Source organism: Musca domestica, unplaced genomic scaffold (genome assembly GCF_030504385.1).
Source record: "Musca domestica strain aabys unplaced genomic scaffold, Musca_domestica.polishedcontigs.V.1.1 19, whole genome shotgun sequence".
NCBI lineage: Eukaryota > Metazoa > Arthropoda > Insecta > Diptera > Muscidae > Musca > Musca domestica.
The window spans coordinates 6,892,348-6,918,642 of NW_026712245.1; the positions used below are offsets into that span (position 1 = coordinate 6,892,348).

General features: G+C 35.2%; 1 protein-coding gene across 2 annotated transcripts in view; it reads right to left on the reverse strand.

Annotated features, from left to right (window-relative positions):
• LOC101888447 (uncharacterized) overlaps positions 1–26,295 on the reverse strand; it is a 53,361-nt gene that overhangs the window by 23,489 nt on the left and 3,577 nt on the right. The window contains exon 1 of one of the 2 annotated variants that reach the window (XM_005189341.4): positions 15,610–16,939. The exons of the other annotated variant lie outside the window; for it this stretch is intronic. The gene's annotated coding sequence lies outside the window, so the exon portion shown is untranslated. Of the gene's footprint in view, positions 1–15,609; positions 16,940–26,295 lie in introns of those variants that run through there. 2 annotated transcript variants of the gene reach the window in all.

The following is a 26,295-nucleotide window of genomic DNA, read 5'->3' on the forward strand; positions in this document are numbered from 1 at the left end:
TAAATATTGTATTGGCTTATGCCAAAAGTTACCTACGCAGGTCAATGTCGTCGTATAGACCGTAATATAACAGCTACATTCGGTATTTTTAAGATTATAACAGAATTTTAACGGATTTTATATTATTCAAAGTTCGGCCCGGCCGAACTTACAGCTTTTTTGGGGTTTACAAATGTAGACGTTGAAATAGTTTTGGACAGAAAAATTAAATGTGGATCTTTACTAATATCCTCCTATGTAAACTTAAAAATGAAAGATTTTGAAGACTTGTTGGTGTTAAAGGTGAACATTTTACTAATAGTCTTTCCGAAAAAGGGAAAACTTAAATGATATAAAAAATTTGAAATTCTGAAAATTTAGTACGACGTATGAAATTTTGTCAAACTGAGCAAAATGTGCATTTTGATTACTACAAAGGCCCAACACGAACCGTTGGAACGAATCTAAATTATTCGGGCGGATTTTTCGCTAACGAATTAGGATTGTATTTAACGGACCTTTAGCTCCTGGTACCTCCCACAAAGAATGGTTAACATTAAAAAAAACACATATCATATTTAGTATACTGAAGCATCCGATTTGGTTGAAACTTTGCACAACAAATCTCGGAATCAGAATTGGAAAATTAACTTTTCCCTATAAAATGTTAAAAATGAGACATCGACTATGGCCCAAATCCCCTGTGTCCTCAACTTGCATACGTCCTGGCGAAGATGCTTTCCATTCTAGCTTCACCACGCATTTTCTTATTACTGAGTCAAAGTCATATTTACACAACTTCAGAATGTTTCATTCTGAGGGCCCTCATGACCCAGTGGTACCGAATTGTGTACCTTTTAGTATTTCTTTACTCCCAGAATACACATTTTCTAAAAGGATTTCTTCTTGTATGACCACTTCACACTAAGGATTGATCCCAAGAAAATTTTCATTATTTTGTGGATTTGTAATCGGGATCTTTGAAAATTACCCAAAATTTCGTTTCTCTCCACTAGAGTGGAATTTGGATATTTTTCAAACCCTCCCAATATCATTCTATATCCTCACAATATAGCAAAAGATGGTACAAACTACCCCATGAATGGCCTTTTGGCATGTACCCTTTCATATTACTATTCCGCTTTTTTTTTGCTGCTTCTCTTCGTGTGACGTTTGCCCGGTTTCAATCATTGACATCCTCTTGGAATTAATGTAATTTACGATCTCATTAATTGGAAACAGCTTCTTTTGTTTTATAGCAGTTTTTTCCACATTGTTGTTGTATTCAGTTATTGTTTTTGTTCTCTTCTGTTCGTGTGGTGATGGCGTTTCACATCTTTTTTTATTGGCTTTTTGTGCTTTGAATTCATAATTTAACATTGATCTAATTAAAACTATAAACAGACGATGGCAGCGGCGGAGGCAGACTACGGCCGTAAGGTAAAACAACAACAATAATGGTAGCCAACAACATTTATCACCACCCATCAGCGCCACCGCCACCACCGCCGCCAAAATCAGAAAAGTCCACAACAGCCTCATCATAATCGCCACTAAATACCTCCGATCTCGCCTGATTTGAATTCTGCTAATTTGCTTAAAATGACCATAAATTTCAAATTAGCACATGACGACGTGTGCTGATGTGTGAATGCGAGAGGGAGGGGAGGGGGTCGAGGGAAGCTGGAGGAACAAATGTACAGATGGACAGACATAGGCCCAACATGTGTTGTGTGCAGTTTAAATCTGAACAAGTGGTATTTATTGGAATCATTTGTTTTAAGGGAAAATTTCACGCTGTGAAGGGATGTGTGGAGTTAATTCGGAAATTGAAAGAATTATGAGTACAAAATCGCAATCTTTGTGTGCGACATTTTTATATCGACTTCAAATATTCTGGAATATAATTCTTACAAACGTATGTGGAATCTTAAACCATTATTGCATTTCATAACATGTCTCTATGAATGCAGCCTCAAATATCGACCTGCGTAACATAAAGTGAATATATGTGTTTAAGTTAGAATTGCAAATTGCCAAACGATCCAGAGAGCCTACGTTCGCTTAGTACGGACCGTAGAGAGATGCATTCTTGGGCTAAAAGGTTGCCTGCAACTTCCCCTTGGAGCCTACGTTCGCTTGGCTCGGACCGTAGGGAGAAAGCCTTCCTAGTCTGAAGATTTTCCCTACAACTCTCCTTGGGGCCTACGTTCGCACAGCTCGGACCGTAGGCAGCTTTTCCAAGTCATTTCTCTACAACTCTCTCTGGGTACTCTCTCAGCCCGTGTTGCTGTTAGAGATTTCCTGGAAGCATCGGTGCTTCCAGCCACCTCGATGCATTGCGACTTGGCATTCATAGTAACTCTCTTGCTAGCTACGGAGCTAACCGCATAAAAAAGGTAATCTGTCAACTCGGGTTGACAAACTCTCACAACAATAAACGGTCATTTATATTATATTAATACTAATCCCCCTTGGTTTTATTTATCTTTTTATTTCTATACGGTCACGATTTGTATGCCTGAGAGAACATCAACGTCTCATACGGAGAGAAACATTTGGTCCTTCGAGCCGGATTTCTCATCAGTGCCTTTCCCTTTGCTTTCTCCAGGCATTACATACGGAAAATCATCCCCCCGCATCCACATACAGTCCACATCACATCATACACACCATAAACAACAACATCATCTTCATCGATCATCACATAAACAAACAGGTACGTGAAATCATTTTCTTAAAGTGAGCGAAAAAAAAAATATTAATAATAAAAAACGAAAACCAAAAGTCGCGAGTGCCTTTTCGGAAATTGTTGCAATAAATATTTATTTGCTGGCCGTCCGTCCGTCACCCTACTCTCCGCAACATCTATTACTTTTTTTTATTTTTTCATACATGCATTGGCTGATTAACTAGTGTTTATTACATAGTGGTGTTCTACTTCGTTTCGATCAGTCGCTAACCAACCTATTCCTATTTTTTATTGTTAGACTCTCATTGCAAGGCACTCATTGTTTCACTGCATATCTGCATTAACAAAAACAATACTTCTTCTTTTGGCATCGGTAACCCAAGAACCAAACGAAAAGAAAAAAAATCGATTTGGTAGTCCGTTCCGTTGTTGTGAGAGCTTGCATTTACTTCTTTATTTTGTTCTAACAACAACACAGTCAGTTGTTGCTGCTCTGCCGCTTGACCGCTTGCTTATGCACCACCACAGGCACGTTGACTACGCTGTCGACGTCGCTTGTGTTTTATTTCGTTTTGTCTGCTTTCGTTATTTCGCTGCACAGTGGGTCGCAGGTGAAAAAATTCGTAATTTATTTTTAAATAAATTTATGAAAATAGACATTTGGTGTTTTTTCTAAATTTTATTACTTTTTTGCTACCAACGAGATTTTTTGGACATTTGCACCCTACTGCCAGCCACATATGTCAAATTGTGATATTTTTGTAGGAAGTAAATACAGTTAATTTCTATATATTTATACAAAAAATTTGATTGGCTAGGTTGTTATTACTATATTATATTATTTTGTATTTTTATTAAACTTGAGTTAATTGCCCTGCATACCCTACATTCGGTCATATTGGTATTTAAAAATAAAATTTATTTTTCTTGGAAAATTTATTGGAATTTTTATGTCGCTTTAGAATATTAAAGGTTTGATATTTCTTCGAGTTTGTTTTTTCTTCTCGCTGCAAACGGTCTTATTGAAACGTAGAAAATATAATTAGTGGGATTATTTTTCGAAAACTTATATCCTAGTTGCATACCAAATATTTATTTTTGGATACTAGTCTATTATCAATTGCTCTTTTCTTGCATTTTGGAGGAAGATTTAATCTTCAGTGATTTAATTCTTTTTTTTTTTTTTGGGTTGCAATACTTATTCACCATGCCATTCACACCTATGGACATGTTTATTAGAGCTTCGGATGCTCTCATTAAATTTGATGCACATTTCAATTTGGTGCGCGATGAGGATATAGATGAGTTTGAACTAGAGGTTCGCTGCGCTGAAATCGAGAAATTGTGGGCTAAAGTTCAGGAAATGTTTGATAAATGCCTGGACTATTTGATGACATCGGTAGATTCACAAAAAGAGGATATCGATTCAGTAGACAGTAAATATGAGGTATCGCATCAGACATATATTAAATGTCTTTCGGCCATTAAGCGGAGACTCACCAAATATCGGAAACTCCCATCGTCACCTTCTAATTCTATCTTAAATGGTTCTATTGTGTCATTAGTTGAAACTTCGGAAAACGCAGTTCCCAATTTAAGTTCGTCGTCCCGAACATCTAAGGATATGGGAACGCAGGTCGATACAATTGCTTCTGAAGTTGATTCAATGAAAAGTGCTAGAAACAACGTCTCGGGTTGGTTTCCTTCGGATAATGTTCACTCTCTTACCCTTCCTCCGTGCGATATTGAGGTTTTCAGAGGAGATTTTCTTTCATGGCCGACTTTCCGGGATTTGTTTACTACGGTTTTCATAAACAATGCCCGCTTAAGTGATATAGAGAAACTTTGCCATTTAGTGCAAAAAACATCCGGGGAAGCTAGGGAAATCGTAAACAAATTTCCTCTTACTCACCGAAGTTTCACTTTAGCTTGGACCGCTTTAAAAAACACATATGACAATAAACGAGTCATTGTAAATAGTCATCTGAAGATTTTATTTGACCTTCCCGCTGTAGATCGAGAATCTAGTTCCAATTTAAAAATAATTCAACGGGGCATAAACACTTGTTTGTCGGCTATGGCAGTTTATGATATTCCAACGGATCAATGGGATCCTATTTTAGTCTTTTTGTGCATTCAACGTTTGCCTAGGTTAACGGTCACCTTGTGGGAGCAAAGTATACGGGATAAATCAGCAATATCTTTGTGGTTAGATTTAGATGCATTTTTGACAGAGAGAATTCAGACTCTTGATTGTTTACGGGACATTAAGGGACCTGATTCACATACCAGATCTAATCAGGCCAGGGTTCAGCCTCACTTCACTAGCGCTTCGGCGAATGTTCACGCAAAATCCACTTCGGAATTCTTTTGTTTCCTCTGCCCTAGACAAAACCATTCTCTTCGGTCATGTCCTAAGTTCCGAACATTGTCGATAGGTAAGAAATTGTCTGTTGTCCAAACACAAGGATGTTGTTGGAACTGTCTGTCTCGGGGACATTCAGTTAAAGAGTGCAAAAGTTCTAATCGGTGTAGTATTTGCAAAGGCACTCATCACTCTTTAATTCATCGTCCAAGCAGTAATACTCGGGTATCAAATAGCTCATCCTCTTCATCCCCCCACTCGGTTGCACTGTCAGGTTCTAACGTCGCCTCCACTTCTACTGGTTCTAATCCCACTATCACCAATACGCAAGTTTTTCACACTTCGCAGAGTAGAAATGTCTTACTGGGTACAGCTATGGTAAATATCATTCATCAGGGTGCCTCTTATCCAGTACGGGCTCTAATTGATCCTGGATCTGAGGCGTCCTTCATTACTGATCGCATTAAAAAGCAACTTCGGTTACCAGTACGTACGGTAGATGCTACGGTTTCTGGTGTTAACGGTTCAGTTTCTGCCACAGTAAGGAAAAATTGTTCGATTTGCCTTGGTTCTAACCACGTTCCTTCTGTTAAGCTTGAGACCGTCGCTTTCATTCTCCCTCAGATTTCGGAAAACTTGCCTTCATTTGCTGTTCGGTCTAATCTTTTTGATCAATTGCCCAAGCTACCATTAGCTGATCCTCACCTCTTTGACAGTCGTCCGGTAGATTTGTTGATAGGTGCTGATTTGTATCCCCAGATAGTGTTAGAGGGAGCTCATCAAAAGGTTTTAGGGTCACTTGTAGCTCAAAATACGGTATTCGGTTGGATCCTAACGGGTCCATTGTTAGCAAAACACATGCAAGTTTTTAGTTCTAGGCTGCATTTCGAAAAAAAGGAAAATCTTTTAGGCGATTCAATATTGTCTCCTCCGATTAAAAGATTTCGCAGAGGTTCAGCTGTACCTCAATCGTTTTGTAATAGAAAACGGGAAGAAAACTCACAAAATTTGGCATGGAGGCTAGATCGAGTTGTTAAGGTTCACCCCGGCGATAATGGAATGGTTCGGCTAATTGACGTAAAGACATCACAAGGGCCAATAACAAAGCGCGTCGTTCTCGACAATTAAATTATGCTACTTTCTCTTGGTTTTATTATTTATGCCACAATATACGGTTTTTGGATGGATAATTTTAAGCTCATGCACTCGTTAAAAATTTGCAAATGAATTACAATACAAAATATGAAATACGCTCACTAGAAACTGATCTCACGTCTTCTTACTATTAAGTTACTTTGATTAAGTTCTTAACTTGTTGATTCCATTTAATTTATGGTCAAAGGGATCTCGGGATCCGTCGAATTACATTGCTTGCTACCATAAATTAAATGGCCAATACGAATTATATTGAATCCACGCAATTTGGTACAAACGAATACGAGTATAATTAATATTGCAAACTAATTTATATTTATAATTATTGTAACATTGTCCAATGTTTCAAGGTGGGCGGCAATGTTTAAGTTAGAATTGCAAATTGCCAAACGATCCAGAGAGCCTACGTTCGCTTAGTACGGACCGTAGAGAGATGCATTCTTGGGCTAAAAGGTTGCCTGCAACTTCCCCTTGGAGCCTACGTTCGCTTGGCTCGGACCGTAGGGAGAAAGCCTTCCTAGTCTGAAGATTTTCCCTACAACTCTCCTTGGGGCCTACGTTCGCACAGCTCGGACCGTAGGCAGCTTTTCCAAGTCATTTCTCTACAACTCTCTCTGGGTACTCTCTCAGCCCGTGTTGCTGTTAGAGATTTCCTGGAAGCATCGGTGCTTCCAGCCACCTCGATGCATTGCGACTTGGCATTCATAGTAACTCTCTTGCTAGCTACGGAGCTAACCGCATAAAAAAGGTAATCTGTCAACTCGGGTTGACAAACTCTCACAACAATAAACGGTCATTTATATTATATTAATACTAATCCCCCTTGGTTTTATTTATCTTTTTATTTCTATACGGTCACGATTTGTATGCCTGAGAGAACATCAACGTCTCATACGGAGAGAAACAATATGTGTACATTCTCCTTTTTCAATAATTATCGTTCATATTTATGGCTTTTAAATGAGCTACTTAAAATCCGCTCTCCATATATATAGTCCACTAAATTCTTATCTATTTAAATCAATTATCACTTTCAATGTCATCACAAAATGCGGAACCTTATCAAAATCTTTGGCGTGCGTGGAAACCGCAATTTGCTGCGAAAGAAAGTGGTCAATGACTGTGCGTTACTAATACTATGTCACACATGTTTCTGCTATCAGTCACTAATTAGAACTAAAACTTTGACATTAGAAAGTGTCTCGGAACGAAGTACCAAGGAAGATTTTGTCAAAGGTAACATTTTTAAAAATAATCATAAATATATGACTGCATGAGATTACCCTCTAAATTCTACCATGGGTTTATTGACAACATTTAAGAATAATTCAAAATCTGAATTATTTTTACTTTGGTGTATTTATTGAGCGAACTAGTTAAATTTAGCGATAAACTGGAAATTCGTGAAACGGCGAACGAACTAATCATATAGGTAAAAGAACGAAAAAAAACAAGTAAAATGACATTAAGTTCGAAGCCGGGCCGAACTTCCAAAACCCTCCGCCATTAGGTAAAGAAAACATTTGTATACAAAAGTATCTGGATTCAAACGTGTTCCACTTTAACTTACAAACACCAGTGAGATCGGTGGGAGAATGCAGTCAAAGTTTTCAATATAGTGGTTGGAGTTGGGCGTCATTCCAAAACGTGAGCCTATTCTACACTGTTTGACTCCGGCTGTAGAACCCATTATGAAGTACAAAGAGCAAATTTAACACAATTCTATTAGAAAATAAGTCTTAAATCGTCAATATCCGAAGGTACCATTATATAAGCGCTATAGGACAACATCGATCTAGATATTCAATGTTCCGCCACCGGAGCTAGAACCCATTATGGCCTACAAATACCAAGTTTTAGACAAATTCGTGGAAAAATCTGGCTTCAACCATAAAAATACAGAATATCGGGAGCTACCATTATATGAGCGCTATAGGAAAACGTGGACCTATATTTATAATGTTCCTCCATCGGAGATAGAGCCCATTACGAACTACAAATACTTTTATTTAGACAAATCCATGGAAAAATGTGGCAAAAATCATCAAAATACCGAATATCGGGAGGTAACCTTATACAGGGGCTATACGAAAACGTGGACCTAAATGTACAATGTTCCGCCAACAGAGCCAGATCCCATAATGAACTATTAATATGAATTTAAATATGTCTAAAACCATACAAATACCGAATATCAGGGCTATACGAAAACGTGGACCTATACATACAATTTTCCGCCAGCGGAGCTAGAAACCACTACAAATACCAATTTTTAGACAAATCCGTTTAAAAATGTGGCGAAAATCATCAAAACACCGACTATCTTAAGGTGCCGTTTTATGGGGGCTATACCAAAACCTGGACCTACATTACAATGTTCCGCCACAGGACCAAGTACCCATTACGAATTACAAACCTGCAGAAAATGTGGCAAAAACCATCAAAATACTGAATATCGGGAGGTAACCTTATACAGGGGCTATACGAAAACGTGGACCTAAATGTACAATGTTCCGCCAACAGAGCCAGATCCCATAATGAACTATTAATATGAATTTAAATGTGTCTAAAACCATACAAATACCGAATATCAGGGCTATACGAAAACGTGGACCTATACATACAATTTTCCGCCACCGGAGCTAGAACCCACTACAAATACCAATTTTTAGACAAATCCGTTTAAAAATATGGCGAAAATCAACAAAACACCGACTATCTTAAGGTGCCGTTTTATGGGGGCTATACCATTATACATTACCATGTTCCGCCACAGGAGCAAGTACCCATTACGAATTACAAACCTGCAGAAAAAGTGGCAAAAACCATCAAAATACTGAATCTGGGGAGGTACCTATATACGCAATGTTCCGCCACCGGAGCTAGAACCTATAACGAACTATAAATACCAATTTTTAGACAAATCCCTGGATAAATGTGCCTAAAACCATTAAAATACGAATATCGGAAGCTACCGCTATATGAGGACTATCCCTAACCTCCACGTTAAATAATGTGTATCGTTTGTAGCTGTATCGTGATTTCAACGACAGACAGACGGACCTAAGGACATCGTTAAATCGTCTGCCTGCCCGTCTGTGGAAATAACTCTAGCCTCCGAACGAATTGAAGTATGTTGATAAAATTTTACTCAAATTTTTTGGTCTGCAGGACTTTTGGTATTGAAAATGGACTATATAGGTCCACGTTTAGGTACATATGATTTCAGCGAAATTGTTTCATATTTCGTGTTTCCTAAGAGGTACTACAGTGCATAACAGAAAATTATCTATGCCAGTCCAGGTCTTCGTATAGCCCCTAAATATCGGTACCTCCTGATATTCGGTATTTTGATGATTTTAGCGACTTTATTTATGGGAATTGTTTCAAATTTAGTATTTGAAGTTTCTAATGAGAACCACAGCCTGTGACAGAAAGTTGTCTATGCAAGTCCAGGTCTTCGTATAGTCCCTAAATATCGCTACCTCCCTATATTCGGTATTTTGATGATTTTAACTACATTATTCACCGAAATTGTTAAAATTTCGTATTTGCACTTCATAATGTGTACTACAGCCTTTGACAGAAAATTGCAGGTCCACGTCTTCGTATAGACCCTAAAACAACGGTATCTCCCTATATACGGTATTTTTAAGATTTTAACATAATTTATAAAGAATTCTATTTTTATTTACTTATTTTTATTTATTTATTTATTTATTTATTTATTTTTTTTTTTTTTTAATTGCCAAATGGTGGAGGGCAGCCGAACTTACTGCTTTTACACTTGTTTTATAAAAAATGCTCGATTAATTAAACCTTAACCCTTCACTTGTTTTACATAATATTTTGCTACAATTGTTTCAAAATCCATTGGTTGTTGCGGGTTTAGCAGAAAAGTCAAGAGAAAATCTTAGTGGCGAAGTAAAAGCTATTATTTAGGATGTTTGGCAAGGCTCAGATTTACAATCGTTTGGAACATGTACGGCAGATATCCAGTGCAACATGGTTCGAATTTAGGTAATTATGCTTGCCGCTGTCTTCATATTACCGACCCTCCACGATTCCCATCGTACTTTAGAGGTATACAGATATATTTCTCTTTTAAAGCTATTTCACTATAGATGTTACTCTCATTCTACAAAAGTGATTCCGATTCTTCAATTTTAATAACGTGGCAAATGTGTCGTCATTATTAATGAAATTTCAAACCAAGATTTATTCAAATGTTATTAAGATTTAAACACTTGAACTTCTGTACATATATAGTTCGGGTTGAAGATTCCCCCTTTAGTTTTTGCAAAATGGTCTGGCTTTATCCCTTTATTGTTGTTTTTATAAAAACAACGTTTGTTTATTAGTGGAGAACGATGGTAATGTTTACCAGGGGGTAAGGCAGGGAATACCTAGGTTTCGGAAAGAGCCACCAATCCTCATCAGTTCCCTTGTTTTTGCCTGGGATATTCTCCCTAGAAGTTATTTTAAAAATAACTTCTATGACAAAAAAACATTTTTTACCCAAGTGACGAGATCGTAAGCTCAATAGAAGAGGAACCAGAGGAGGCTGAACGAAAGCTTAACAAGTGGAGAAAGATGTAAATGTTTATAAGTGCGGTTGTAAGATTTAGAAGACCTTCCAAGAGAATTTTAGTTTTATTTAATTCTTTGGTTCCTCTTCTATTGAGCTTACGATCTCGTCACTTGGATAAAAAATGTTTTTTTTGTCATAGAAGTTATTTTTAAAATAACTTCTAGGGAGAATATCCCAGGCAAAAACAAGGGAACTGATGAGGATTGGTGGCTCTTTCCGAAACCTAGGTATTCCCTGCCTTACCCCCTGGTAAACATTACCATCGTTCTCCACTAATAAACAAACGTTGTTTTTATAAAAACAACAATAAAGGGATAAAGCCAGACCATTTTGCAAAAACAAAATACTACGGTATCCCGAACAAACAAGCCACACGATTCCCCCTTTATATTTCAATGATATCACAATAGATTCACTCGAATTACATCAAAGAACTAAAAACAATGCAAATTTTGTGCCAGTTAATCTATCGATTCTAGCGCATTTTTTAGTTCTATTTTAGTTACTTGTACCATCGGGGGCACACAAATTTAGTTAAATATTCTCACAAAAAGAAAAAAAAAATGTCTCGGAAGAAAAGATCAGCGCACTTAAATTAACTCTGATTTAAATTTAGAATTTATTAGAAGTCTCCACGGCAGCGACAACAGCAGCTTCATTCATTTATTCGTTTTCCAGTCTATTCGTTAATGTGATGAAGAGGAGGCATCAAATATTTCAAATGAATCTTCGTGTTTCCAATGCGCTCATCTCAAAATTAGCCTCTGATAAACCCGAGACAATTTCTTCGTGTGTAGATTAGTTTTGCCACAGTTCATTGACTTTTGATACGATTTTGAGATAGGTCAAGGTAAATTTGTGACGAAATCAGGAAGACAAGTTTATATGGCAAAAAATAGGAAGTCTGCCAATGTATAAATCGTGGCTTATAAGTTATAGATATTTCGTTTCATCCTTGAGCTCTATTTTAAAACATAAACATATTATAAATATACAAAACATAGAAAAAAAAAGAAGAAATATTTATATTAAAAGTTTCAAATAACTTTTGAAGTCCGTTAAATAAATCTCTAAAACTCACAACTTTTTGTAGAAGTCAAATTAAAAACGACAATCTGCCCGAATTGACTAACCAAACAAGTAAAATTGTCAGACATGTCGATGGTAAGGAAAATGTACAGGACATCAGTAGTAGAAGTTTCTTACCGATTGATAGACAAATGTCCATTTTGTTGTACTACTTGAAAGGTTTAAGTGTAAAAAATTTAGGAAATGGACGATTCAAAGCAATGCCGAAATGTGCATATATAATATGATGGGATATCGGATACCTTTTGACTTGACCTCGAGAAACCCAATTAAACAGGGGCTTTAGAAATTCGTACTGGAAATTTGTGAGAGCTAAGTTTGAGAAACAATTCTACACTTTAAGGACTAGAATCTTCAAAATTTCACATGTAGCTTACTCTTAACACGATGAGACATTTGGTAGGAAGATATTTTTGCTCATTCGTACTTAGACTAAAATTCTATACTTTAAGAGCTACTAAAAACAGTACAAGATATTATGCTTTTCGAGCCAGGGTTCTAATTTGTTTAGCTTTGTCTGACAATGCATTCAATTGCTGCCAAAATCGTATATAATTGGTACTAAAGAATACCAAAATGTACTAAAAATTAGAAGGACGATCTATAATTCTTAAATCTATCATGGAATCACTTCTGGTGAGGAGGAATCATAAATTGTAAAAAAACTCCTTGCTTCTAGACTAAGAATTTTGCCATTTCGTACTAATACGTACTGAAAAGGTACCAATATTACAAATTCGAAGGAGTTAAGCAAGAATCTTAAAATTTTTGGCACTTAAATGTAAATAAATATTTTGTGTCGTGTACCATCGTTACCGTGATACTGGTAGTGTAGCCGACGACAAGGAAGAAAACAGCAACATCGGCAGAAATGGTTCGAAATATAAAGAAGCGGCTTGATCGAAACCCGCGTCGCAGTGGCCGAAAAATGGCTCGAGAGCTGAACATATCGCACTATTCCATTCGGCAAATATTGAAACAGAACAGAAACAAAATAGACTCAAAAGAGCTAAAGAGTGCTTCGCTTGACCAAAAGTGGTGAACTGCCGAATTTGGTTTTCTCCGATGAGAAAACATTCGTTGTCCAGCAGTTTGTGAACAAATCGCGCTTCGCCGGAAATGGACCAAAATACCGCAGAGCAACATTCGGGCAGCGTGTGATGGTTTCGTTGACCGTTTGAATGCCATAACTCGTGCCAAAGGTGACCAAATCTAAACTTATTCCAAAATTTGATGCTACTTCCGTTTGAATGCCATAACTCGTGCAAAGGTGACCAAATCCGTCATTTTTTGCTTTCATTTTCAATATAATTAAAAAAATGTAAAAATGATGGAGTTTGACTTTGTTGCAGTTATTTTTAGCCCACCTTGTATTTTTAATCCTGGCGAAAATACACAAATACACAAATACATTAAAAGGTAATTTCTGACCATTAAGGTGATGCTGATAACCAAGAAATCCGATTTATAGCAAAATAGGTAGAATATATATTTAAAAGAAATAGATCCTATTTATTCTGCTTATAAGTAAAAAACCGCTGGGCCGATTTATACAATTCATCATCAATTCGAAAAGGTCTCTTACCAGAAAAGAATAAAATCTAAGAATACCGCGAAAAAATTCCAATAAAAAAGAGAGTATCTTGTGTTCCATTTTTTTTCAATTTTTCTCATATTTTTTACCACTTGCGATTTTTTCAATTTGACTTACAATTTTGAATCGTAAATTTTCTAAATTTTTACACCCCGCAACACTACGTTTTGAGGGTATTACATACAATTATCGTCGATCCTCACGAAATTTTGCATGGGGGTAGCGTTATGTTCAGATTTAAAGCCTATTGTTTTTTAAAATGTATGTTTAGGGGTTCAAATGGACCAAAAATTCAAACTTTCCTGATCTTGCAGTGGCTCTACACGTCACAATTCGAAAACCAATCGAAACGGAATTATGCCTGAGAAAAGAAATGCCTGAGGGAGAAAGTCTAGCATTTTGCATGACAACACGACGAAGTGAGTAGATATTGGGCAAATGCCCTCCGTCAAAATACTAAGGGTACCATCTGGACGGGGTTCTATGACATAATTTCCAAAACGAAATCTTCCAAAATGGATTTGGACATAAGAGGGCTTCCAACATATTGTAGTGTTGTAGGGCATCACATGGTCGGCCCCGCACGACTATAGCCTTTGCCTCCTTTTTATAACCTCCACCATAGTATGGAGGGTATACTAAATTTGTCATTCCGTTTGTAACACTTCGAAATATACAATTTAGACCCCACAAAGTATATATATTCTTGATCAGCATAAAATTCTATGTCGATTTAGCGATTTCCTTCCGTCTGTCTGCCTGTCCGTCTGTGGAAATCACTCTAGCTTCCGAACGAAATGAAGTAGATTGATTGATTTGGTATTGAAAGTAGGTCCACGTTTTGGTATAGCCCACATATAGCGGTACCTCCCGATATTCGGTACTTTGTTAATTTTAGCGACATTATTCACCGGAATTGTTTCAAATTTGGTATTTGAAGTTCAAAATGGATAATACAGCCTAAGACAGGAAATTGTCTGGGCAGGTCCACGTCTTCGTACAGCCCCCATATAACGGTACCTCCCGATATTCGGTATTTTAATGATTTTATGGACATTATTCACCGGAATTGTTTCAAATTTGGTATTTGAAGTTTGTAATGGATACTACAGGATATGAAAAAAATGTCTGTGCAGGTCTACGTCTTCGTATAGCCCCCATATAACGGTACCTCCCGATATTCGACATTATTCACCGGAATTGTTTCAACGTGGTATTTGGAGTTCGTAGCCTATGCAGGCCAATGTCTTCGCATGACCCCCTCCCCCCATATATCGATACCTCCCTATATTTGGTATTTTGATGATTTAAGCGACATTATCAATCGAAATTGTGACAAATTTGGTATTTAAAGTACCTCCCGATATTCGGTATTTTGATGATTTTAGCGACATTATTCACCGGAATTGTTTCAAATTTCGTATTTGAAGTTCGTAATGAATACTATAGCCTATGACAGACAAGTGTCTGTGCAGGTCCACATTTTGGTATATCCCCCATATAATAGTACCTCCCTATATTTATGATTTTAGCTACATTATTCACCGATTTTTTTCAAGATTCGCATTTGAATATTGTAATGACTTATGACAAAAGTTGCCTATGCAGGTCCACGTCGTCATTTAGACCCTAATATGACGGCTGCGTTTGGTATTTTTAAGATTATAAAAGAATTTCAACGTATTTTATTTATTTAATCTTATTATTATTTTTTTTTTTGAAAATTCGTTCTAAATGGTGAAGGGTATTCAAAGCTTAGCCCGGACGAACTTACAGTTTTTTACTTGTTTTATTTTTTTAGAGATTTTTTTCTTTGGTTACTTATAGTGAAATTTGATGAAGACTAATTTTATCTTTTACGTCATCTTTTTGAGTACGGCTTTAAATCAAAAATGTTTGTGAATTCCTGACGTTTAGGTAAATTTAGACTTTTGATGCATTCTGGGTCCTATAGTATAATATTTTGATTTATCCCCTTTGAAGTATGTTTTAAGCATAATTAAAAAAATAATATAATTATGATAAGATTTGTAACATAGAAGTCAGTCAAAGTTTTAAAAATCAAATCAAATTCTTGAAAAAATTACATGAAGAAGAGATTTTGAAACTATAATTATTTTTATCTTGAAGTATAATGATATTACCTTGTTTTTTTTTATTTTTATATTTCTTAGTTGTGCGCCTCACAGTAGTCTCTCTCGTAAAACGTGTTTCGTCTAAAAACTTCTATTATTTTACAATTAACAACTTTGTTTGTGTTGAATATTTAGCTTGTCATTGTTTTTATTTTTCTATAAATATGATGATTGGCCATAGATCATATTTATCTTTATCAATAATATTACAATGTTTTATTAACACCTTTTTAAGAAAAAACAATTCACAATTCGAAAAATCTACAAGTGATAAATTTAATATAAATGTTTAAAAAATACGCTAAGTTTCAAAATAATACTACAAATGTGAATGGAGTGACACAGTTTCGCCGTTATTGTTTGGCACAGTAATTTTTTTTTTTGTGATTCTGGTTTTTATTTTGTTCTGGTGCACCTTTCTTCTTGTTCCGCTTTGTTATTCAATTTTTTTATTTATTATTTTATTTTCTTTTTTATTCAAATGTAACAAAAAAATTATGACTACCACACACTCTTACACGCACAGAATTAAGTTTGGATCCACACTAAAAACATACACACACACTCTTGCAAAGGCTTTCACTGCGTCCGATTATGTAGGGGCTGATGCGTTTAATTTCGTTTTTTTTTTTTTTTTGGAATTTTTATTTCAAAAATTGCTATGGAAAGGTGTGTTTATTTGATTTTTGTTTTTATTTCTATTTCGCTTTTTTATTTCCTTTTATTAAACGTACCGGAAGTTGTTTTTCTTTTAATTTCCTATATGCGAAAGGATAATCCTCGTTCGTACAATATCCGTTTTACAAAATCACAAAGTGTCGTTTCGCTATCTGTTGTTGTTTTTTTTTTTTTTGCTTCTTGTTGTTCCAGTTCTTATAGCAACTCGTTCGAATGGTTAAAAGTAAAATTTGCAACTGATCAGATAGCGCCTAGCCATAATCCATAGGTGCTGCCGTACCATTTGAAAAATTCAACTCAAATTCTCAACTCAGTAAAGACGGCAACAACAAAAACAACAACATCATCATCATCAATGGAAGAAAAATTGTTTTTCACTCTCAGCCAGTGGCTGTTCCGTTACTTAGTTCTGCAGCAACAATAACAACAACAACAACATCAGTATATAGCAGAATTGATATATCTCTAAGCAGCAGCGACTCACAATATGAACTAAAACTGATTTCAAAGCTCACACAACGATAATCCATCCATCCATCTATCCGTCCACCCAACCAAACAGGCAGGCAGCCAGCCAGCCAGTCATCCCTCCATTCATTTCTCACACACAAAGCAAATAAGCGAGCGAGCGGGCGAGCAAGCCAGACAGCGAACAAAACAACCTAGACCACCTAGCTGGTGGCTCTGGCTGGCTAAGCGACGAGCAAGCGAGCTACAATTCAGTCACTATCATTCGGATCATTTTGTTTGTTTGCTTGTTAAAGTAGTGGAAGAATATCTGCTCGCCATATGCGTAGCCTCTCTCACTCTCTATCTCACACATAATGCCGCTCTCTCTAACTCTCTCTCAAATCTTATCACAGTTTATGGCTGTACGGATAAAAATCACTCAATAAAAATTAGCAGAGATAATACCAGACACTAAGTTTTACGGTTACGGTTGTTGTTCTTGTGTTTTTATTAGTTTGGGGATTTTATTTTGTTTACACGCACCCACACACACGCACACTCGCATCCATTTATATTGATATTCATTCATATTTACAAATAAGGGCCATAGGCGATGTGGTCGATCGGTTGTTACCCTACACATTAGACGTAGAGCTTCAAAATTTTGCAGAACAATTTGTATTGTGTCTAGGATGGTTGGTATTGAAAATGAGATATGTCGGTCCACAGTTTGGTACAGCCGCCATATGACGGTAACTTCCGATATTCGGTATTTTGAAGATTTTCGCCAAACTTTTCCACGGATTTGTCCAAAAATTGGTATATGTAGTTCGCAATAGGTTCTAGCTCAGGTGGGAGAAGATAGTATGTATAAGTCCACGTTTTCGTATAGCCCCCATGTAACGGTACCTCCCAATGTTCGGTATTTTGACGACTTCGCCACATTTTTTTACGGATTTATCTAGAAATTGGTATTTGTAAGTCATAATGGATTCTAGCTCCGGTGGCGGAACATAGTATTTTACGGTACCTTCCGATATTCGGTATTTTCATGATTTTTGCCACATTTGTCCATGGATTTGTGTAAAAATTGGTATTTGCAATTCGCAATGGGTTCTAGCTCCGGTGGCGGAACATAGTTGTATAGGTTCGGGTTTTGGTATAGCCTCCATGTAACGATACCTCGTTTTTTTTTATTTTCGCCACATTTTTCCACGGATTTGTCTAAACATTGGTATCTGTAGGTCATAATGGGTTCTAGCTCCGGTGGCAACACATTGTATGTATAGGTCCATGTTTTTGTATAGCCCCCAAATAACGGTACCTTCCGATATTCGGTATTTTCATGATTTTTGCAACATTTTTCCATGGATTTGTCTGAAAATTGGTATTTGTATTTCACAATGGGTTCTAGCTCCGGTGACGGAACATAGTATGTATAGTTTCACGTTTTTTATAGCCCCCATGTAACGGTACCTCGGCATTTTGTTGATTTTTGCCACATACTTTTACGGATTTATCTTAAAATTGGTATTTGTAGGACCTTTGGACCAAATCCGTTTTAGGATATTTGGAGTCGATTTAGCAATGATCGTCCATTCGTATGTCTGTCTTTCTGGCTGACTGGTGCGCACGAAGGAAGTATCCGATTTGAACCAAACTTGGTACATCGTAATATTATTATCAACCTAGATCGAGTTCGGAGATGAGCAATATCGGTCCACTCCTTTTGGTACCTTCCCCACAAAATGTTAACATTTTCAAAGAAAATATTTTACGGCACAGAAAGAAAAAGGATAATTCGATTTTGCTCCATCTTTGAAAAATACTAATATTTGCATCAGTGCTAGGTCAGGTGCCAAAATGGACAATACCGGTTATTGAATAATTATATAACTTATAATTTGCGAAAAAAGCATCCGATTCTCTTTAAATTTCACACATGCCAATATTTTTGTCAACACATGATCTGGTATTAATATGGAATATATCGGTCGACCCCTTCTGGTACTTCCCCTACAAAGGGCCAACATTTGGGATATTCATAAAGCTCATAAAACGCGAAATTAACATCCGATTCCATTCAAACTTGGTACGTCTCAATATTTCGATCAACACATGATCTGTTAGAGATCTGTGGAGATCGGTCCACTCCTTCTGGTACTTCCCCCACAAAATGTCGAAATTTTGAATATTCATTAAGCTCATAAAACGCGAAATAAAATCCGATTCCATTTAGACTTGGCACATCTGAATATTTCTATCGACTCAGGATCTGCTATAAAGGCGGTATGGACCATTCCTTCTTGTACCTTCCCCACAAAGGGTCGAAGTTTTGAATAACCAAAACGATCATTAATTCCGAAATTTTTACAAACACAAAAAATTTTGTGAAGATGGGATATATCGGTCCACTTCTTCCCATACCTCTCTCACAAAGGGTCAAAATATAGAATATCCATGAAGCTCATAAAACGCGAAATTAACATTCGATTCCATTCAGACTTGGTACATCTCAATATTTCCGCCAACACAAGATCTGTTTTAAAGATGGTACAGATTGGACCGTTTCTTCCCACATAGGGTTCAAGATTTGTGAAAAAAAAAACTCAAAAAAAATATGCCCCTTGTCTCACCCACAGTGACCCTTATGGAACAAATTCATAAGCTCAGTTCTATTCTTACACTATATGTATATCAAATTTAGTACTTTTCGTACACTATAAATTACGAATTTTCAAATCCACCTCCATACCTTAACCATTTACACTCACAGTGCTCCTAACCATTTTATGCCCCATCATCATTCCTACAGTCTATGCCAAAAATCTGAATGCTACACCAGCAGAGTGATCTCTTTACCATATACCAAAGCTAGCACCATTTAGTTTTAGACGCTTTTAGACTATTTTTGTGGGGTTATGTTGAAGCTCATGTCTATACAGACGAACCCGCTTCAATTAACACATTGGAAGAAAACATTGAAGAATTTATTCGTGTAATACCGGCCCAAATGTAGGAAAGACATTAAACTAAGGGGATGGACAATTTAAAGATAGGTCGCTGTTAAAATTTGGATGAAATAACCTTCATAAATTAAAAAAAAAAAATCAGCATTTTTGTAAATTTTATGTTTTAAACTTTTCCATAGCGCTCATAAAATCACTCATTATTTCATTTCCTATTAAATTTACACAAAAGCCAAATAAAAAGTTTGCGACCGCAACTACTTCTGCTAAGGATTCAGAATGATTTAGGGTGTTGTAATGGATACTGGACCCGCTCTCTATGATTCTTCCCTTTTACATTCTCACATACTTTACATAAATACAAAATTTGCAAGATGGGGTTAGTATCTTTAGCATTTTGTATTTATTATTTATTTTTTTGTTATTATTATAATTTCTTTTTTAATTTCTTCTAATAACATATTGTTCTAAATAACTTCTTAAAAAATATTCCAACGGCAACACTGATCAACATCCCCCATTGATTATTTCCTTTTGTTGTTGTTGTTCTTGTTGTTTTCACACAGCACGTTTTTGTGTGCTTCATTTGTTTTCTCTCACAACATTCAAATACACACATGTACGCACATACATTTGCATGTTAACATAACACACACACACTCAACTCTTTTCTCCACTCAAGCATCATCCGCTCAAAATCATGTCTGCGGATGTTTGGGTGGGTACAGGTGAGCGTATGAGTGATATTTGCTTGGAATCCAACGAAAGAATACAATTTTTGTTTTTTTTTTTGCACATGTGGGTTTTATTATTTATTTACTATTTGTATTATTGGTTTTATCTTTTTTTACACAATTATTTAAGTTATTGTTTATTTTATTGACATTCACATAAAGTTAATAATATTATTTTGTTTTTGGATTGTTTTTTTTATCAACGTTTATCTTTGCATCTATGAACGTAGGAATGTTAATCAACGCGATCAACGGCTATGACTAAACTAACTCAGGTCTGCTTCTTCTTCTTCTTCTACGGCACAACAGATGACATTTGACATCAAGTGAAAGAGAAAGTGAAATGAGGATTTGTCATCATTTTGTTTTGATGGGTTGTATTTTTGATGAGATTTGAAAGAATTTGAAAATTGGCGAATGTGTGAATGTGGATTGAGGAACATGTGATGTTTAAGAATGTAAAGTAAAGAAGATTGGAGCAGTGTTGACATTTATTTGTTGGGATACCGTGTTTTTATATCCTACACCACATCGTTGTAAGAGTATTATGTCTTTGTGCATTTGTTTGTAACATGGAGAAGGAGACGAGATTGGCCCATAGTTACTTTTGAGGATATTCAGAGAATCACTTTTTGAGTCGATTTATGTTTATGATTTAAACAAAATGCAGGTCGCATTTATTATCCGATTGGATGAAATTTTGCAAACAATATTTATTTGGCCCAAGGTGGAATCCTATTGAAATTGGAGATAATCTGTCAAAATTTAAAAATATGCGTTTTATTGTGGACCAAACGTGTAATATTAGGCCAAATTGGATGGAATTTGGTACATATAGGGTGAGATGAAAAAACTGTAACCAACTTCAGACTACTGTAATTTCTAACTCACTCGTCCGACTCAAATATACTCAAAAGAGCTAAAGAGTTGCTTCGCTTGGCCGAAAGTGGTGAACCTCCCGAATTTGGTTTTCTCCGTCTCCGATGAAAAAACATTCGTTGTCCAGCAGTTTGTAAACAAACAAAATGATCGTGTTTACTCGCCAAAGAGGTCAGCTGAAAATGTGCACCTTCGGATGGCGACCAGAACTCAAGGGCCAGCCATGGTGATGGTGTGGGCCGCCATAACAGCCGATGGTTGCTCTCCGCTTGTATTAATCGACCGTGGCGTCGAAATAAATGTCGAATATTATCGCGAAAATATTCTTGAGGGTGTTCTAAAGTCTTGGGCACGCAAATATTTTGGCCGCAGACCTTAGACAACAACAGGATTCAACACCATCGCACTCACCACGCGCCAACCAAGAATGGTTACAAAATGAGGTTCCTCGCTTCACTTCCAGGATGCTTTTTCCGATATTTTTTGCTTTCATTCAATAAAATTAAAAAAAAAAATGTAAAAATTATGTCTTATGACATTGTTACAGTTTTTTTTTTATCTTATCCTGTATATCTTTAACCGATTTCGGGTTAATTGTGACCAAATGGCCAATATCAGTCCAAAAGTCCTGAATTTTGTCTAGAAGGAAGCACATTAAATTTGGTGAAAATCGGTTCAGATATAGCTTTAACTCCCATATATATGTTGCATCCGATTTGGCGTTTAAGTCCCTCACATTCGTAATATGCATCCGACAACAATGATATTTCGTACCAGATATCTTATAGAGCTCGAAAATACCTTTGCCAAATTTTATCGAGATCGACTAAGATTTGGATATAGTTCCCATATGTATCTTTAAGCCGATTTCTGGTTTATTGTGCAAATAATGGCTAATATCAGCAAAACGGGGGGAATTTTGAGACACGAACGGCTCCGATTTATATTTGTTTTTAATATAATCCTTCTCGAAGTGATATCCTTCACTCTACAGCAATGTTATTTGGTATAAAAGATTAAAATGCCTTCGTCATTTTTAGTGAAAATTCATTCAGAATTGGATATGCCTCCCACATCTTTGTTCCCTCTGAAACCAAACTATACTGCTCTAAAGTTAAATGTTGATAGGTGGTATGGTCTACTTCAAATAAATTCTTTTGTTACGAGAGCTCTACTAAATCTGCATAGTGGTGTAGGTTATCATATAGACCCCCGCCTCGCCCGACTTTGGACTTTCCCTTACTGGTTTTGTTTTTATAAAAATAACAATAACTGGATTTTGTAACAACAAAAAAAGTAAACAAATAAAGCAGAATAAATATAACTGAAATTTTGATGAATTAAAAATTGTTATCTCTCCAGTCCTAACTAAGACCTTATTCCTATTTTGAAATTAAAATTCAATCCCACATTAAATTTTCGTTAAAAAAAGTATACAATTTTATACACATCTTTCGTTATATGCAAATTTCAAAATCCATATTCATTGCCTTGACTTGTGCTAGCTATGAAAACACTTCCTGACATCCATTTTCATATCTGCTAAGTGCTAAAATTATGAAATTATCCCATTTCATGTGACCCTAATCGAAACAAAAATTCCAAAATACCAAACAAAAAGTTCATAACAATTTCTATAAATAAAAAAAAATTATTTTACTTATTAATGGCTTTTAAAAGATTTCATTTCGAACAATAGGCTTTTGGGCCAGACACTGTCCATAATGTGCTAATCGACCCTTTTCACTGACTTTTGTTATATTTGTTCAGCTTTAGATTTAAACAATCAATCGTCGCTATTATATTCCCCGCTTGAGTGGGAAAATATTGGACTGAGGCAGTGGGTGGGGGTAATGGAACATAAAGTGATACACGTTTACGCGGCTTATTGTGACTGACGTCAAAATACCAAGAATTTGAATAAAATTCTTGATAGTTCTTTTCAAGTATTTTAATTTGAAATATTTTAGGAAAGTTTTCAATATTATCTGTTATAATAAAAATATATAAATAATAATTAATCTCCATTACACAGGAAATGATTAATTTGTTAAAGTGGATTGCATTATAATTCGCAATTTACCTGACGGTGTTTAAAATTACACAGTGCTGCAACAGTTGATGTCTTACTAAAGGTGTTCTACGCAGAAGGAGCTGTTTAAAACACACAAGACCTTTTTTTAAGCTCCCCAATTATTTAAGATATTCTAGATAATCGTTACATTGAAGAACATCTAACGGAAGACCTTCTTATGGTCTGCTATCTATAGAAGGCCTCCCTTTTAATTTGTAACAACAGCTTACTTAAGAATTATAAAATACATAGTGCTGCACTATTTGACATCTTTCTGATAATTTTCTATGCATAAGGACCTTTCTAGGGCATACTAGATCTTCAAGGAAATAAATGAAATAAACTCTCTTATACTACCATAGAAGACTATCTAATAGATGGCCTTCTATGGGTCTCTTAACTAAACCAGGCTTCCAAAGGTCTTTCTCTTGAAGATTTTCAAAGATCTACTCTTTATAGGAGACTCTATATTTTGCTTCTCTAAATAGAACCCGTTCAAATGTCTCCTCGTTGTATAAACCTTCTTAAGGTCTTATCCCTGCAGAAGATCTACTGAAGGTTTTCTGTAAATAGAAGACCTTTTAAAGATCTTTTCTGTAGAGAGACCTTCAAAAGGAGTTCCACTTAAAAGTCAGTCTTAAAGGATCTTTTCTATATAGTCCTTCTAAGGCGTTCTAATTAAGTTATTTTTTAAATTTTGTTGACAAATTTTAAAAATCGTTGACAAAATGGTTGAATGACCAAATGGAAGAGGTCCTTCATGAGATCTGGTTAAAAATTCACGATTTTTTTTAATTTACAAATTTTTGTCAGGGGATAAAAAATCTTGAATTTTTTGTATTTAAAAAAAAAATTGTCAATTTTTTTAAAATTAAATTTTTGTCTTTTTTCCGTGAAAAAAGATTAATATATCTTCTAAGTTTTCTTAGGAGGTCTTTCAAAAAATATTGTTTAAAAAAATAAAATTAAAATTATAAAAATTTAATAATTTTGTTCAAAAATACACAATATTTTTTTAAAATTCGAAATTTTTTAAATCCACCGGATTGTCAGATTTTTTTGAAGAATCCACAATTATTGACATATAATTTTTTATTAAAAAAATTAATCCCTAAAATTTTCCCAGGAGTAGCTTGAAAAAAAAATTGATAAGAAACCCACAATTTTCTATCAGAAGGTCGTTGAAGTAAATTTTGTAGGAAAAAAAATTTTCTCAGAAGGTCCTTGGAAAAAAATGCTAAAAAATCTCAACAAAATCTCAAAAACTCCTGGGAAGTTCAGAGGTCAAAACGATCTTGAAAATTTGATTTGTAAAAAATTCAAATTATATTGTCTAGAAAAAGAAATATCTAGAAATGTTTCCTAGATGAACGTTTTGATGTGGTTGCTCTGTTCTTTCAGGTGGTCTTGCTACAAAATTTGTCGAAATATAAACCCACCGAAATTTATTAAATCACCGAATTGTCAGGAAAAAATTAGAAGAAAAATCGCAATTATCTGTCAAAAAACTCTAAAATTGTCACAGGAGTTGCTTAAAGAAAAAAATGATAAGAAATTCACAATTCACTGTCAGAAGGTCCTTGAAGTATCTTTTTTTTTTTAGAAAATTAACGATTTTTTCAGGAGGTCGGTTCAAAAATTTTTAAAAAATCCCAAAAAGAAAAAATCTAAGGAGTTCTTTAATATCCACAACTTGAAAACATATCTAATAACAAAATAAAATATCCAACATTTTCCTTAAGATGTGTTTGAAAACAATACCAAAGGCCAGGTTTGTTGTTTACATTTTCTGAATATAATGTCGTTTAAATCCAGAGATTTGTCAGGAGCCTCCATGATTGAATTTAACTTTAAAAGTCCAGAGGTCAGAATGTCCTTGAAAATTTGATTTGTAAAATAATCCAAAATATCTTGTCAGAGGGTTCATGGTCATGGAGGTCCATGGTTTTTTGTTTGCAGTTCCGCGAAGAAAATTTTGTTAGGAAATAAACGGTTTTCTGTCAGAAGGTCCTTGGGGATTTTTTTTTAAATTCAAAACATTTAATAGAGTTCCCTTGACGTAATTTTTGCTAGAATATAAAATATTTCATCCTTGAATAATTTATCTACAAAATCCAAAATTTTCTGCCAAAAAGTTCATAAGAGGTCCTTGAAATATTTATCTTTATTTTTTTTCTTTAAGAAGTCCTTGAATAATTCTACTACAAAATCCAAAATTTTCTACCGGAGATTCAAGGAAAAAGTTCTTTGAAAATCTACATATTTTTGTTAAGACTTCATTAACCAAAAAAAACCCACAATTTTTGGTGGGATGTTCTTAAATGTGACATTTGTCTGGAATTATTTGAAAAAAAATTGTCAAGAAATTCGTAAAATTTTGTACGGTCCTTATTTTTTAATCCCAATTTAGGAGGATTTTTTTAAACAAGGTTGACGTTAAAACAAGGTTGTTAGAATTCAATTTACAAGTAGGCAATTCAAAAATTTGTTGAAAAATCCACAATGCTTTTTCGTCAAAAAATTCTAAGTTTTACTGTGGAAGGACCTTGAAGAATGTTAATTGTTGTTAATTAATTAATTGTTGTTGAAGAATGTTAATTGTTTTTTTTTTTGGTAAAAAAATCCACAATTTTTAAGGAAAAGTTTTCTTAAAAATCCAAAAATTTTTATCAGAAAATTGTTATTAAAATATCCACGGTTTTATGATCTCCAGATCAAACAAATTTCCTATCATAGAACATTTTATAGGGCCCCGACCTACTAATGGAAGACTTTAAAAAATCAAATCTTATCTCTAAAAAAGGCCTTCTGAAGGGATTCTCTACATAGAAGAGGTCTTCTTAAGGTCTTTCCATATAAATACCCTCAATTTGTCTTCTGCATATAGAAAATCTTAAAAAATCATCTCTAT